General features: G+C 40.7%; 1 protein-coding gene across 1 annotated transcript in view; it reads right to left on the bottom strand.

The window, feature by feature from the left end:
* Nucleotides 1-421: 421 nt before the first annotated feature.
* The window catches only part of LONRF2 (LON peptidase N-terminal domain and ring finger 2), a 34,749-nt gene continuing 22,349 nt past the window's right edge, over nt 422-12,821 (bottom strand). The window contains 4 exon segments of the mRNA XM_057496943.1: nt 422-3,394; nt 8,854-9,016; nt 10,508-10,664; nt 11,891-12,008. The gene's annotated coding sequence lies outside the window, so the exon portion shown is untranslated.

The raw sequence follows: 12,821 nt of genomic DNA, 5'->3' as shown, positions 1-12,821 counted from the left end.
TCCATGTAAGAACTTGTTCGTTATGCTTCAGAAGATTGGAGACTGACGAAAATTAGGCTTGGGGTGGATTAATGATTGTGCATTGAGCATTGACTCCCCTATACAGAATTTTATTGTTGTTAACAACCATTTGATCAATAAAAATGAGAGATGCCCTAACAACAACAACCAAGAAAAAGTACACACTTCCAATTGTAAAATAAATAAGCAACCGGGATGTAATGTATAGCATAAGGAATATAGTCAAAATATTGTAACAACTTGGTATGGTGATAGCTGGTACTTAGAATTATCATGTATATAAATGTTGAATCACTGTGTTGTACACCTGAAACTAATGTAATGTAATACTGTGTGTCAACTACCCTTCAATAAAAAATAATTATCTAAAAAAAAAAAAAAAAAAAAAAAAAAAAAAACTTACTGTGGTTGCCTGGATAATCCTTAAAATTTTAAACTGTTTTCATATGGCACTTCAGAAGATATTCTTTCAATTCTGAAGACAGGGACAACATATGGGATGTGATGCCCTATATATCTCATAGGTTTTCAGAATACTGCCGGTCAGGATGTCAGCTGCATTTCAAAGATGTAGGCAGGGAGGGAACTGAGTCAAGCCACTTGAGGGAGTGGATGGAAAAACACCTAACAGAGTGCACTGCACGTCAAGTCCTGTGCTTACAGAGCAGTCACTCCCCCACACTGCTACTCCCCTAAGTAGACTGGTTTTTATTCTAACGTAACTAGGGCATCAGTGTCAGAACATTTTCGGAAACATGGAACTGGAATGCTCTTACTTTGCCCAAGAGATTGTGGTACTTTCTGAGAAATCCTTAAAAAGAGGGGCAGGCAGAGGAGGAGGGGATTGTTCTGCTTTAGCTGGATTTGTAGCAAACTGGAGTTTGGGTTTCTTTCTTTCATTAACTTATAAAAGGACACTTCCTCATAACAGGACTTGGGGTATACTTTCTTTGGTTCAACTTCCTGACAAACAATGTCACTAAGTGCCCAGGAAGTACCCAGCTACTCCCACTTTGCACTACGCGGGGTAGGATGCAGGACAGGGTGTGACGTGATGGTGGTCATTTCCTTTTGGGGCCAAAAAACCAACCAACCAAAGCTTTTGTTGCTCTAGGCTGTGCCATTACTGTTTAACAGGTTTTTATGTAAGAGCACTCCCAAAGAGATGACGACTCAGACAGAGGCAGGCACAACCAGGAAGAGAAAGCTTAATGGTTCTGCTTAAACAACTATACCAGTTATGACATTTGCTGAGGGAGGCTGAGAGCAGCAGCATCCAGCTGTTACGGGGAAAGCTCTAACACTCTCAGCACAGAAACTTCAGGAAGGCTCCTAGGGAAACTATGATCACATGGTTAGACAGACACTCCCAAATTCAAACAGCAATGACTTGACTTTAAGGTAGAAGAAGATTTTCTAAAAGAGACAGGGAATAATCAGTGCAAACCCACTTTCATGACCCTTTTCTAATAAAGGTCTTCTGGCAAACTAAATGCAGCTTTGCTCGCTTTCAGATGAGCAGGTTAGGGTATAATGCCAAAGAATGTTAAAGGCTATTGCTAATACTTGAATTACTAAAATAGTTTGGAAATCATTTGGCCCAACTGCCTTTAACCCACGTTCAAGATGAGATTTGAGATTCACCATAAGTGAAGCGCTGGCAACATCCGACTGGAAAGTATTTTTCCAACCAAGTTTTCTCCTTGTAACTTATAACTAAGAACAGTATTTTCTCACTCCCATGGTGAAACTGAGTTTTAGCTATGGAAAACCCCTACAATTAAGAAGAAATACTATTATGAAGTCTAATAAAATGCTTTATGGATTGATAAGCCACCACTTGGTATTATGAAATATATGTTTTTTAAACTCAAACATCACACACCTTGAATGAATACAGCAAACCTTACAGCTGTGGTTCACTCCCTAGTCTGGTTCTCATCATCCTTCAGTGAAGAGCCTCCGCTTCACAGACCGAGATGCCAACTGAAAGCATCAGCTGGGTCGGCGAGTAAGAGCCGCTCAGCACCGCAGGTCCGAATGGTTATTCCAGGAAATATAACCAATATGCTTTAGAGTCTGGAAGTTATACATATTCTTCTTTAATAGATAACACCTGTTCTGATCATTGAACTATCTCTTTCCCTTACCCCTCAAAAACACTAATGACAATTTTTAGGTTAGGGTTGTAGACAGACTTGCTGAGTACTTACATCTCATACAAACTGTTCTCTCCTTACATGTTTTCTCCTCATATATTTTCCTGCAATAGGTAGATTTCCATTTCATAGCAGCTTAATAATGTCTTCATATACAAATGGATGGATGGTGAATGCAAATTTACTTGGTGGGCCTAATTTTTAATGCAAATCCTAGTAGAAAGATGACTATTTCCTAAATATTCAGTGTCCGTTGCATTAAAGAAACAGGATTATGCTGTTTTAGTTCACTTTTGCTCATTCTTTGTGTATATATATGCTCAAATGAACTAAACTATTCTCAGATTTTTCTGTATTCAAGTTACACCTTTTTGTATTTTTATATTCATTTTATTACAACATGCAACTTAAAATACCCAAATTACCACAGGATACAAAACACAGTTCTATGCAGTAGCTACTACTTCTTGGGTAAGAACTGATTTTGGCTCCTGAAGTGGACAATGGTTTGAGTCCTCAGTTTCACAGACAAGTTCACAGTGACACACAAACCCTAAGCCCAGTTTCAGGTAGCCTGTGCTCTGAGAAATCTGCTTCCGGATAACAACGTGATTGCCCCCTTCCTGTCTAGCTGCTGAAGCATGCTGTTCCCATCTGGTGTAGCAAGATACTTTACTGGGAAGGGATTTCTTCCTTCTTACAAAACCTAAACCACATGTCAACCATACGTGGTGTCAGTAAACTGCACACGAGAAGCATCTGCTTCAAGGAGATTTTTCTCAGGTTGTTTTCTGACCATGGGCTCTACGTAAACTTCAGGCCAATTTTGTATAGAGACAGATTCCACCAGGCACAGACTTTTAAACTTTGGAGTAGGAAGCAGTGTTTGCTCAGTGCTCTATTTTGCAACCCTATCAACAAGCATTTTGCAAAGCATGATGAATGGGACGTTAATTGTCCAGTCTGGCACTCCTCATAAAAGTACAAGGGCCTCCAAAAACCTTGGCAGAGAAAGAAAATCAATTATTTCTTGCCCTGCTATCACCCAGCTCTTGCTGACTATTCATCTTATGTGTGATGATGACTAATATTCGCCGAATGGCAAGGAGATGCTCTCTAAGCGAGGTCATGCCAAGGATGGCCAGCTGAGCCTTGCGTTCCAGTGGCAACACTGCCAGGACCCGCCAGGACCAAGCGGGACCACTAGCATTACTCTGCAACAGAAATGAAAGGAAAATACAACATTATAGCCTAAAATACAAGCCTGTTCTCTCAGTGTTGTCTTTTGTTCCACCACCAGACATGTGAGCAAGAATTAAATGCCACCAATCCTATTTTAGGTCTACTTGCAAATTTACTCAGACCTTAAAATACGAAGTGTACTTTTATGTTACACAGGAAAGTGTGAGAGAACTCACAAAAGGAAGAACTTGCAAAGAGAATTATCTTCCACAAGTAACATTCTATGAATTAGTTGCTTCTGTTCTAAGCGCTAGTGAAGAGTATAGCCCAGCCAGAAGAGGGAGCTGTAATTGTTACTTGTCCTTTCCAATGTTCCGGGTTGTTAGTTTTACAAACACTATATAAGCATAATATAAAGTAGATTCGCCTGCTTAGTTTGAGTGTTATAATAAAATAAATCTTGTATTAAAGTGAATGTGACAAAGGTGTGTGTGTGTGTGTGTGTGTGTGTGTGTGTGTGTGTGTATCACATCAACATGTGAGTGTTAATTGTATATACATGGGGATTACTACAAATTACATGTGTAAGAATTACTGTGCTGACAGCCTTTATTTCACATAATGGCGTGTAAGCCCTAACAGTTGTGGTTTTCTTCTCTTTTGTGATACAAATGCCTGACTTAAGCTTTGATTGCCAAGGCATCCATTCCACAGCTGTTATGCTGAATAAACACACTGCCAGCCACAGGTCTAGATAAAGAGCCAGGTCACCTCCCCGGACTAAGGCTCCTTCATTTTGAAGATCTTGGTTGGTTTTGGTAACTTTGGTAACTGTCCGTCAGAGCCACTTGTTTTTTTTCTCTTCCAGTGCTTTAAATTCCAACTCGTTTTAAATTCACAAATAAAGAGTGAACCCCTAGAATCCTACTCTGGACCTCAATAAAAGCAGAATCCCCAGCCCGTGCACACTCTCTACCCATGACCTTGGGTACAGCCCCAGGTGTGCTGTGGAATTTCCAGGTCTTGTGAATAATAAACCTGTTTTTTTCAAAGTTGTCGATGGTTGTTGCTGAAGGGCAATCACTGTAAGAACCACAAGGGTTGGTCCACTGGCAACTGAGATTTGGAAAGGGGAGATGTCTGTGGGAAGCTCACCAGGACCCCCAGGCATTTCTGGCTGAGAGCTTCACTAGCCATTGGCTGAAACCAACACAAAATACTTAACCAAAAAGACACCTGTGGGTTGAGCTATAGGCAAAAGCTGATTGTAAAGCTGTCCATATTCCTGGTTCTGCAGCCAAGATATCCAAGCTTCCTTGCTGCCAGTGTCTTGGATTGCCCCCAACTCCCATGCTGAAGGTAGGCAGAATCCCAGCTGGGAACTGGGGATAGCGGACTCTGGATCACCTTAGCTTAGGGTGAGGAAGGTTTCTCTGAAAGATCAGAAGTAACAGTACCGCCCAAGGCACAGGGCAGCCCAAGTCACTATGAGGAAGGTACCAACTTCTCTCCCAAGGAAGAAGGCAAAAATGTTGGAGAAAACTCTCCTTTCCCTGCTCATCTTACACAGTGGGAAAAAGCTGAATATCAAGCTCGGGGAGAAGGGACTTGACATGAAAACATCTCCCATATACTATCTAAAATCCTGTGGCAGGAAGACACGTGGTGTCCCAAAGGTGTCTATCCCCTAACCACTGACGCCTGTGAACATGGTGCCCACATGGCCAAAGGGACTTTGCTGAGGTGATTAAGGACCCTGAGGTGGGGAGATTATGCTGGGTTTTCCCAATGGGCTCAACCTCATCACCCAGGCCCTTCAAGCAGAGAAGTTTCCTGCACTGTGGTCAGAGGGAGACATGACTAGAAGAACGGTCTTTAGGAGAGATGCAATGCTCTGGCTTGGGAGATGAGGAAGGGGCAAGAGCCAGGGAATGCCAGCAGCCTTTAGAAGCTAAAAAAGGTGAGAAAACAGATTCCCTAGTGGAACCTCCAGAAAGCACTAAGGTCCTGCCCTCACCTTGGTCAAAGCAGAGTGAGGCCTGGTGGGGACGTCTCACCTCCAGAACTCTGAGAACTTCTATTGTTCTAAGCTACTACATTTGTGTGATATCCTACAGCAGTAGTAGAAAATTAATATATCTCCCAGTTACAGGTTAATTTGAGTAATATGCAGAAATCCCTAGAATAAAAGATTGATCCGTGCCTTAATTCGAGTTAATCACCTTACTTTCTGAATCTGAGAGGCAGGGCGGAGTAGGAGGAGTGGCTGTAGGAGAGCGGAGGGTGAGGAAGAGCAGTTCTTGGCCCAAAGCACCATCCTGAGTTTGGAAAAGTCAGGGGTACAAGACAGAAGCCCTTAAGAGACAAGAAAAAGAAGCATAAAAATGGTTGGAAAAGGCACAGAAGACATTTCATCTTGCCCTAATCTGCTGAGGGCTGGTCCTGTCCCTTTCTCTAAGGCAGGTGGGCGCGCACAGGAGGAACTATACGCTCCCAGTCACAAGCCTGATCCCTGCCTGCCAGGCTCTGTCACCCAGACACAGGGGAGGGGGATCATTTGCACTTAGGAAAGCATCACAGACCTGAAGCCCAGTCATTGCCTAAGGAACCGAATCCCTCATAGCACTCGTGGGGAGCACCAGAGAAAGCCAGCAGGACTGGACTGGGGGCAAGGAGTAACGAGAGCCAGGGGACTTTTCTCAGCACTATTAACACCCGTGTGCTGGGTCAAGGCCATAGTGTGTGCAAAGCATGCAGAGTTCAGGCCAATACACTAAACATCATCACCTAAATCTTACAATGTTGGTGAGAGGAATGAAAGTACAAAAGATGACAGAATAAACTGACTTTTGATAGAAAAGAAATGGCCTTTTATTTGGTATTAATCAGAAAGCATTTACTGTTTTGTCCCAAAAGGCACATGCTACTATACTGTGCTTCTCTGGGCTGTTCATAAATGAATGGATCATAAGCAATTACGTTGGCTCCATGTAGCATAGAACTGCCTAATTTTCCTTCAGAATAATGTGTCTTAGCAAGCAATAATAGTGCTGGAAGAGAAAAAAGGAGAATATACCGGAGGCTCAGGTTCCCTGTCTGGCATTTACCCAAAATGGCTTAAAATCTGTTCTTTCATGTGATCCTGAAGTGATGTGAACCGGGAGACAGACTGCTGGTAAACTGAGTCATGAAGAGTGGTCAGTTCTTCATACTCTGGACCTTCCACCTGATCAAGGAAAAAGCGGTGACCTTTTCAACAATTCATTATTGTACATGAAAAACAGTTACCTCCCCTACATCCGCCAGGCAGATTCACGGCATCAATTCCCTTGATGAGTCATTAGTGTTTTATAAACATGATATATGCTCAGCACAGGAATTCATGCTTCTTGCATAGTGGAGATCTAGCTACCCTGTCTTGTCTATAACATCCTGATTTTTCTCTTAACAGTAGAGGTACACAAACCATGTAGTTATGAATAATTTTCAATGGCTACATGCAATATTTGAGATATACCATAATTAACTCAATCCTTCACATAAAATACATTTTTAAAAAACAATAATATTAATATTAAAAATGCAAAGGTGTTTGGATTTGTTTATTTTCATTGTATTTTTTGGTAAGAGGAAGAGCTGTCATCTCTTCAAGATAATTTCCTGGAAGTAGAATTACCAAGGTTAAGTGTTAGACATTTTAAAAATTGTATTCAATGCCATCAAACTGCATTTCAAAGGCCAGGTTACAGCCGTGGTGCACAGGCTGCATGGGCCTTACGTGGGTGGCAGGCCCTGGCACTTCAGATTCACCCTGCTTAGCTTCTGGGTATGTATCCACTGTTAGGTCACTTGTTTTAAGTACGTCCCAGTTCTGCTTAGGAATGCCTGGCTGGGAAAGGTACTGGGCTGGGGACCAGGGGACCCAGGTTTGCTCTGGTTTCATCACTGACTCCCGTGTGTGAATTGCAGCCAGTAGTTCAGCTTCCTAAGGGCAAAGTTTTCTCATCTGTAAAAAGAGGGTAAGCCATCCAGGTCCTTTCTAGTTATAAAATGCCAGTATCTCTGAAAACTAGAGTGAACTGAGAAATTAGGTACAATGCATATACCCATTCTCAATTTGATTCCAATGAATCAAATACTCATATGCAATAGAAGGTTTTCTTTAAATCAAAACTAAAATTATTTCATGTTGTAGCTATTTGAGTTTCCATTAAAAAAAAAGTTACCCTCCTAAAAGCCACCACCCACAACAGTAAGTAAACCCTCCCATCAGATCTGTGATCACTGCAGCAGAGGGACCCTGAGGAATACGTTTGGTCTCATCCTTTAAAGCCAGGACCTTGGAGCTCATCTTGCTGAGCTCTGCTCCTCTGCACTGTGAGGCCCTGTGCTCACCGACGACCAGGAACAGCAGCTGGCACAGGGACACAGCTGGCACTGTGGATGTGCCTCTACTCACAGCTGATGCAAATGAACATCATTGTTCTCAAAATGACTTCTAGTGTCATGTGAGATACCTGAAGACTCTCACTTTCCCCATTTCTAAATGTGACCCAGAGAATTCAAGAGGAATACAATAATTCTGAGGACTTCCTCCTTCTAAATATTTTAATGTTTCTGTTGCAGCATAAATTACATACAAAAAAATGAACAGATCTGAATTGGCTGGGTTTTGTCAACTCTACACTCCAGTGTAACCACCATCCTAAACAGGATGGAGAACACTCCATCACCTAGGACTCTGCCACCCTCTTTCGAGTCACCACTCTTCCACTCTGCAACCGCTCTCTGACCAGGTATATAAATGAGGTCACACAGTGCATGCTGTGTGTGCCTGCCTTCTCCGGCTTAGCATAACATCCATGCAATTCATCCAGGTTGTATGGGCATCAGGAGGTCTTTCCTTTTCATTGCCAAGCAATATTCCACCATATGAACATACTCCAATTAATTTATCTGTTCATTTATTGTTGATGAGCAGGTGAGCTGTTTTTGTTCTTGGCTATTAAAGAGAAAGACTGCTGTGGACATCATTGTACAAGTTTTTTTGACACTCCCTTCAAAGCATTTTGTTAATATGTCAAAATATGTGTTCAGATATTTCTTTCAAACACATAAATAATTCTGGGCAATAACAGCAGAGCAGAGTAGTTGTAACAGAGACTACATGACCTGGAAAGTCTAAAGAACACTATTTGCTGTAGGACACTTCACAAAAAAAGCCTGCCAATTCCTGGGCTAGAACATCAAAACAACAAATCATAAAACGCATTTTGCAATGTGCAGTGAAAGGCAATCTTTACAGGAGGACAGTATTTTTCCACTGCTTCAACTCAGTTAAAAATCCACTGAGATTATAAAATAAATTTTAAGTGATGAATTAAGGAGGAAATAAGTAATATAACCAAAAGACTCTGACCAAGTGTTTCCAAAACACAGAGGGAAACAAGGCACCTGACCTCTAAACACACACCAGTAAAATAAACCTCACCTTTTCATCTTCAAGATATTCACTGTCCGCTGTGTTATAGCCATCCCTGTGACGGTGGCTTAAAACTCAGAACTGACTAATTCCAATTGCGTCCACAACTGAGCTTCCATCAGGAAACGTTCTGACGTCCTTAATCTCCAGCATGCAGCCGTACTCTGAAATCCTGCCAGGACAGTCAGGAGAAATGACTGTGATTTTAAAAACATAGGAGGTCTTTCTTTTTCCCTAGATTAAAGCCAGGAGCTTAAGGGATAAGAAATACAAACAAAATAGTGTCTTCCTTTATGCTATGTGCTCTCAGCATTTTTGTGTTAAAAAAAAGAATCTTTCCCCACTTCTAATTGTAAAGATAGTCCCCAATATTTTCTCTTTGACATTTTTATATTTTTTCACATTTCACAGTGGAAATGTAAATGTGTGAATTTGTGTGTATGGTGTAAGGCAGAGTTTTGTTTTGTTTTGTTTTTCCTGTTTGGATTATCCACTAATTTTCTGAGCATCTTTTATTGAGCAGTTTGCCTTTTCTCAAAAATATTTTTAAATTTGGAATCCATATATGAGTGGATGTTTCTTATCTCTGTATTCTATTCCAATGGTCTACATACTATGACATGTTAAGTTTATTATAGGGATGGTCTCCCATCTTGCTCAACTGGATTCTTTTAAACTATCATGGTCTTGGTCTTTTACTTTTCCATAGTGATTCTAAAGCCAGCTTGAGTGATTCCATTTAAAACCCTCTTGGGATGTTCACTGTGACTACTTTGGATTGACAAACTGATTTGAATAAAACTGACATCTCTATGACATTGAGCCTATGCATCCACGAACATGGTATTTCTCTCCGTTTATGTAGATCTTCTTGAATATCTTTCAATGAGTTTGTAGAAGTTTTCCCATAAAGGTCCTACACATATCTTTTAAAAAATATTTTCCTTTTTATGGAATATATAGTATTTATGGTAGAATCTAGTGGGTGGCCCTAAATAGTCACTAGATTCTACCAGCCTCCTTTGAAGTAGGTGTGATCTATAGTAATGCATGCCCCTTTTCTCCAGATCGTTTAGAGCACATGTACCTCCACCAGCTAGAACTTGGATACAGGGACCTTATCACGACCACATGGTAATGACAAAGCCTGAGGGGATCAGAAAGCCAAGACATGGGAAGCACCCAGAGTCCCCAGAGCAGCCCATGGAGGGGAGCTGCCTGATGGTTTGCAACATCTTCCCTAGACAAATCATGTAAAACAAGGAGAGGTAAAAATCAAGTGCCATGGGTTTTTCTGGCTGTGCATAGAGAAAGGCTTCATGGAAGATGCAGCAATGTTTTTAAACCTTAGAAGTTAGACTGTATTTGTTTGTATATTGATGAGCTAGAAAAGAACTGCTGGAAGAGGGAAGCATGGAGGTATTTTGGAAGGAAGCATAAACTATATTTAGAAAACATTAACTGATATGATAGTAGACTAGCAAGGATGATGTCTGAAAAAAAGGAGTAAGCAGTGAGGCTAGAAAGAAGGCTGGGATCACATCATGGATGGCCATTAATTTATACTTTGTTATCTAATGGGAGCCACATCTTAAATTATTCTTCAAGAAAATGACTAATTTTTGCATTTAAGTAGGACCTTTTGAATGCTGATAATTCTTACCCTGCATGCTCAGCAGATAAACACATGCCAAACCGCTTGGTGCCAGTTACCATGCATCTTCTTATCATAAGCCAATAGTGGGGCTCAAAGACGTGGAGTGAATGGGACGGTGGGGAAGGTCATGGCACACACAAAGATGGGGACGTCTCTGGTCAGGCTGCAGGGCAGAGGAAAATGTTAACGGGGATGCAGGTGTTAGAAACAGAGGGGAGTACGAGTCACTGAAAATAGCAAATGTAAGCCAACCTCAATTCTCTTATTTACAAAATAAAAACTTCAGGCCTGCCTTTGTCTTGAGTGGGGAAAGAAAGCCAAGAACCACAGCCTGAGAATGTTCTCAGCTCACCCGGGTTTCCTGCCCAGCCTGTCTTACTTAACTGATGAAAGAGAACATAACAAATTACATTGGTTCACTTAGAAAAGGTTATAGTTCATGATCACTATAAAAAAAGTTCTGATGACCTCGAGGGTATTAGGTGAAGTGAAATAAGTCAATCAGAGAAAGACAAATATTTTATCATCTAATTTATGTGTGGAATCTAAAAAAAAAGCAAAACCAACCTCATGGACACAGAAATAAGATTGATGGTTGCCAGAGGTGGAGTGGGGGATGGGGTGAAATGAGTAAAGAGGGTCAAAAGGTACAAACTTCGGTTATAAAAGCCCTGGGGTGTAATGTACAGCATGGTGACTATAATAATATTGTACTGCATGTTTGAAAGTTGCTGAGAGAGCAGATTTTAAAAGTTCTCATCACAAGAAAAAAGTTTTTTTAGTTGTGTGGTGACAGATGTTAACTAGACTTATATTTACAAATATCTCGTCTTTATATTATACACCTGTAACTAATAAAATATTATATGCCAATTTTACTGCAATATAAATCAATAAATAAATAAGGAAAAAATTCTGATGAAAAGCAAAACTACCTCGTAATCAAAGGTAATGTGTCCTAAATAAAAAAAACGGAAGGAACTGTAAGATGTCATTAGTCAAAGACTACTACGACACAAAACTTTAATCACTTTAAACAACAAAAAACAACTTTTTTTTTTAAAAAAAAAAAAAAGCCTACTTTGAGTGGCAATCCTGTTCTCCCTTCTGTTTCTTTACACTATACCTTTTCAATTCTGAAAAATTCAGCATCAGTTATTTAGATACCAGAAATAACTACATAATTTTGTTCAAATACACTTTTGAAATATTTGATAACCTCTTTCAATTAATTTGCATAAATTCTTAGCAATGAACATTTTTTTCTATTTCAAGACTTTCAAATTTCTCTGCCAAGGAGGAGAACAAACAGATAAAGCTTCATGGTTGGCAAGGTTTTTCTTCCTTAACCTGAACTCAAGACCAAGCACACACAGCATGGGGACTTACTTTGACAATTCCATTATTTCTTCATCGTAAATTCTCTTCCTATCAGATAGTTCATCTGACAAATAACAAAATATTAATTCTTCAGCCAGAATAGTTATATTAAAATTTCTGCCAACAGCTGTAAGAAAGAAAATGTTAAATAATAACCGTATGGTAACTAATTCTACAGGACAAAGAACTCTCTTCCTGGTCAGAAAGGTCAACACGGAGGTCAGGGCAAAGTCTCTGAGAAGACACCAGCTGGAGCTCAAGGGCATGGAGGGCAGCCTTGGGTAGGGGTGGGCACAGGGCATCTCCAACCCTGAGGAAAGAGCAGGAGATGGTGTTCACTGCAGGAGAGAGGAGACAGGTCTGCCTTGACAGCCTCTACATTTCCAATCAAGTACCCTAATGTCAGGGACGGGGGTGGAAGTGAGGAGGCTATATTGGGAGAGGAGAGAAATGTGAAATAATCACCTTGGAAAGTGAAAACCTGAAGCTATCAGAGAAGCCTAGTAAAAATAACTAAGCAGTGTTCTAAGTCTAGGATTTCAGACTGTGAATTTAAACTGAAACCAACCTTTCCAATTTTGTGAGTTTTCTCTAGCTTTGCTATGTCACCTGTGCAGATGCAGGCAAAAGGCAGAGTTAACTTTATTTGGATTGAGAAAGGGAGTGAGGGACCAAAGAATGAAAGCTGGATGTGAAGGGGAAGTTGGTGGAAACTGAACTAAAAGTGCTAGATCAGTGGGTGAAGGCTCATTTGCAACTGAAGATCTGTTAACTCTGCGTGCAGCTTTTATCTCAGGCATATGAGTTTACAAATAACAGCTCTTTTTCTCTGACTTCCTCATATATTAGGCACCACTTGCAGATGCTCTGTAAAAGTTAAGCTGGGCTTTAAGACAGCACTACATGATGGGAATGATCTACAGAGCACCAATGAAGGAAC

This window comes from Manis pentadactyla, chromosome 2 (genome assembly GCF_030020395.1).
Source record: "Manis pentadactyla isolate mManPen7 chromosome 2, mManPen7.hap1, whole genome shotgun sequence".
Classification (NCBI taxonomy): domain Eukaryota; kingdom Metazoa; phylum Chordata; class Mammalia; order Pholidota; family Manidae; genus Manis; species Manis pentadactyla.
This window is presented reverse-complemented; position numbering and strand designations above follow the sequence as displayed.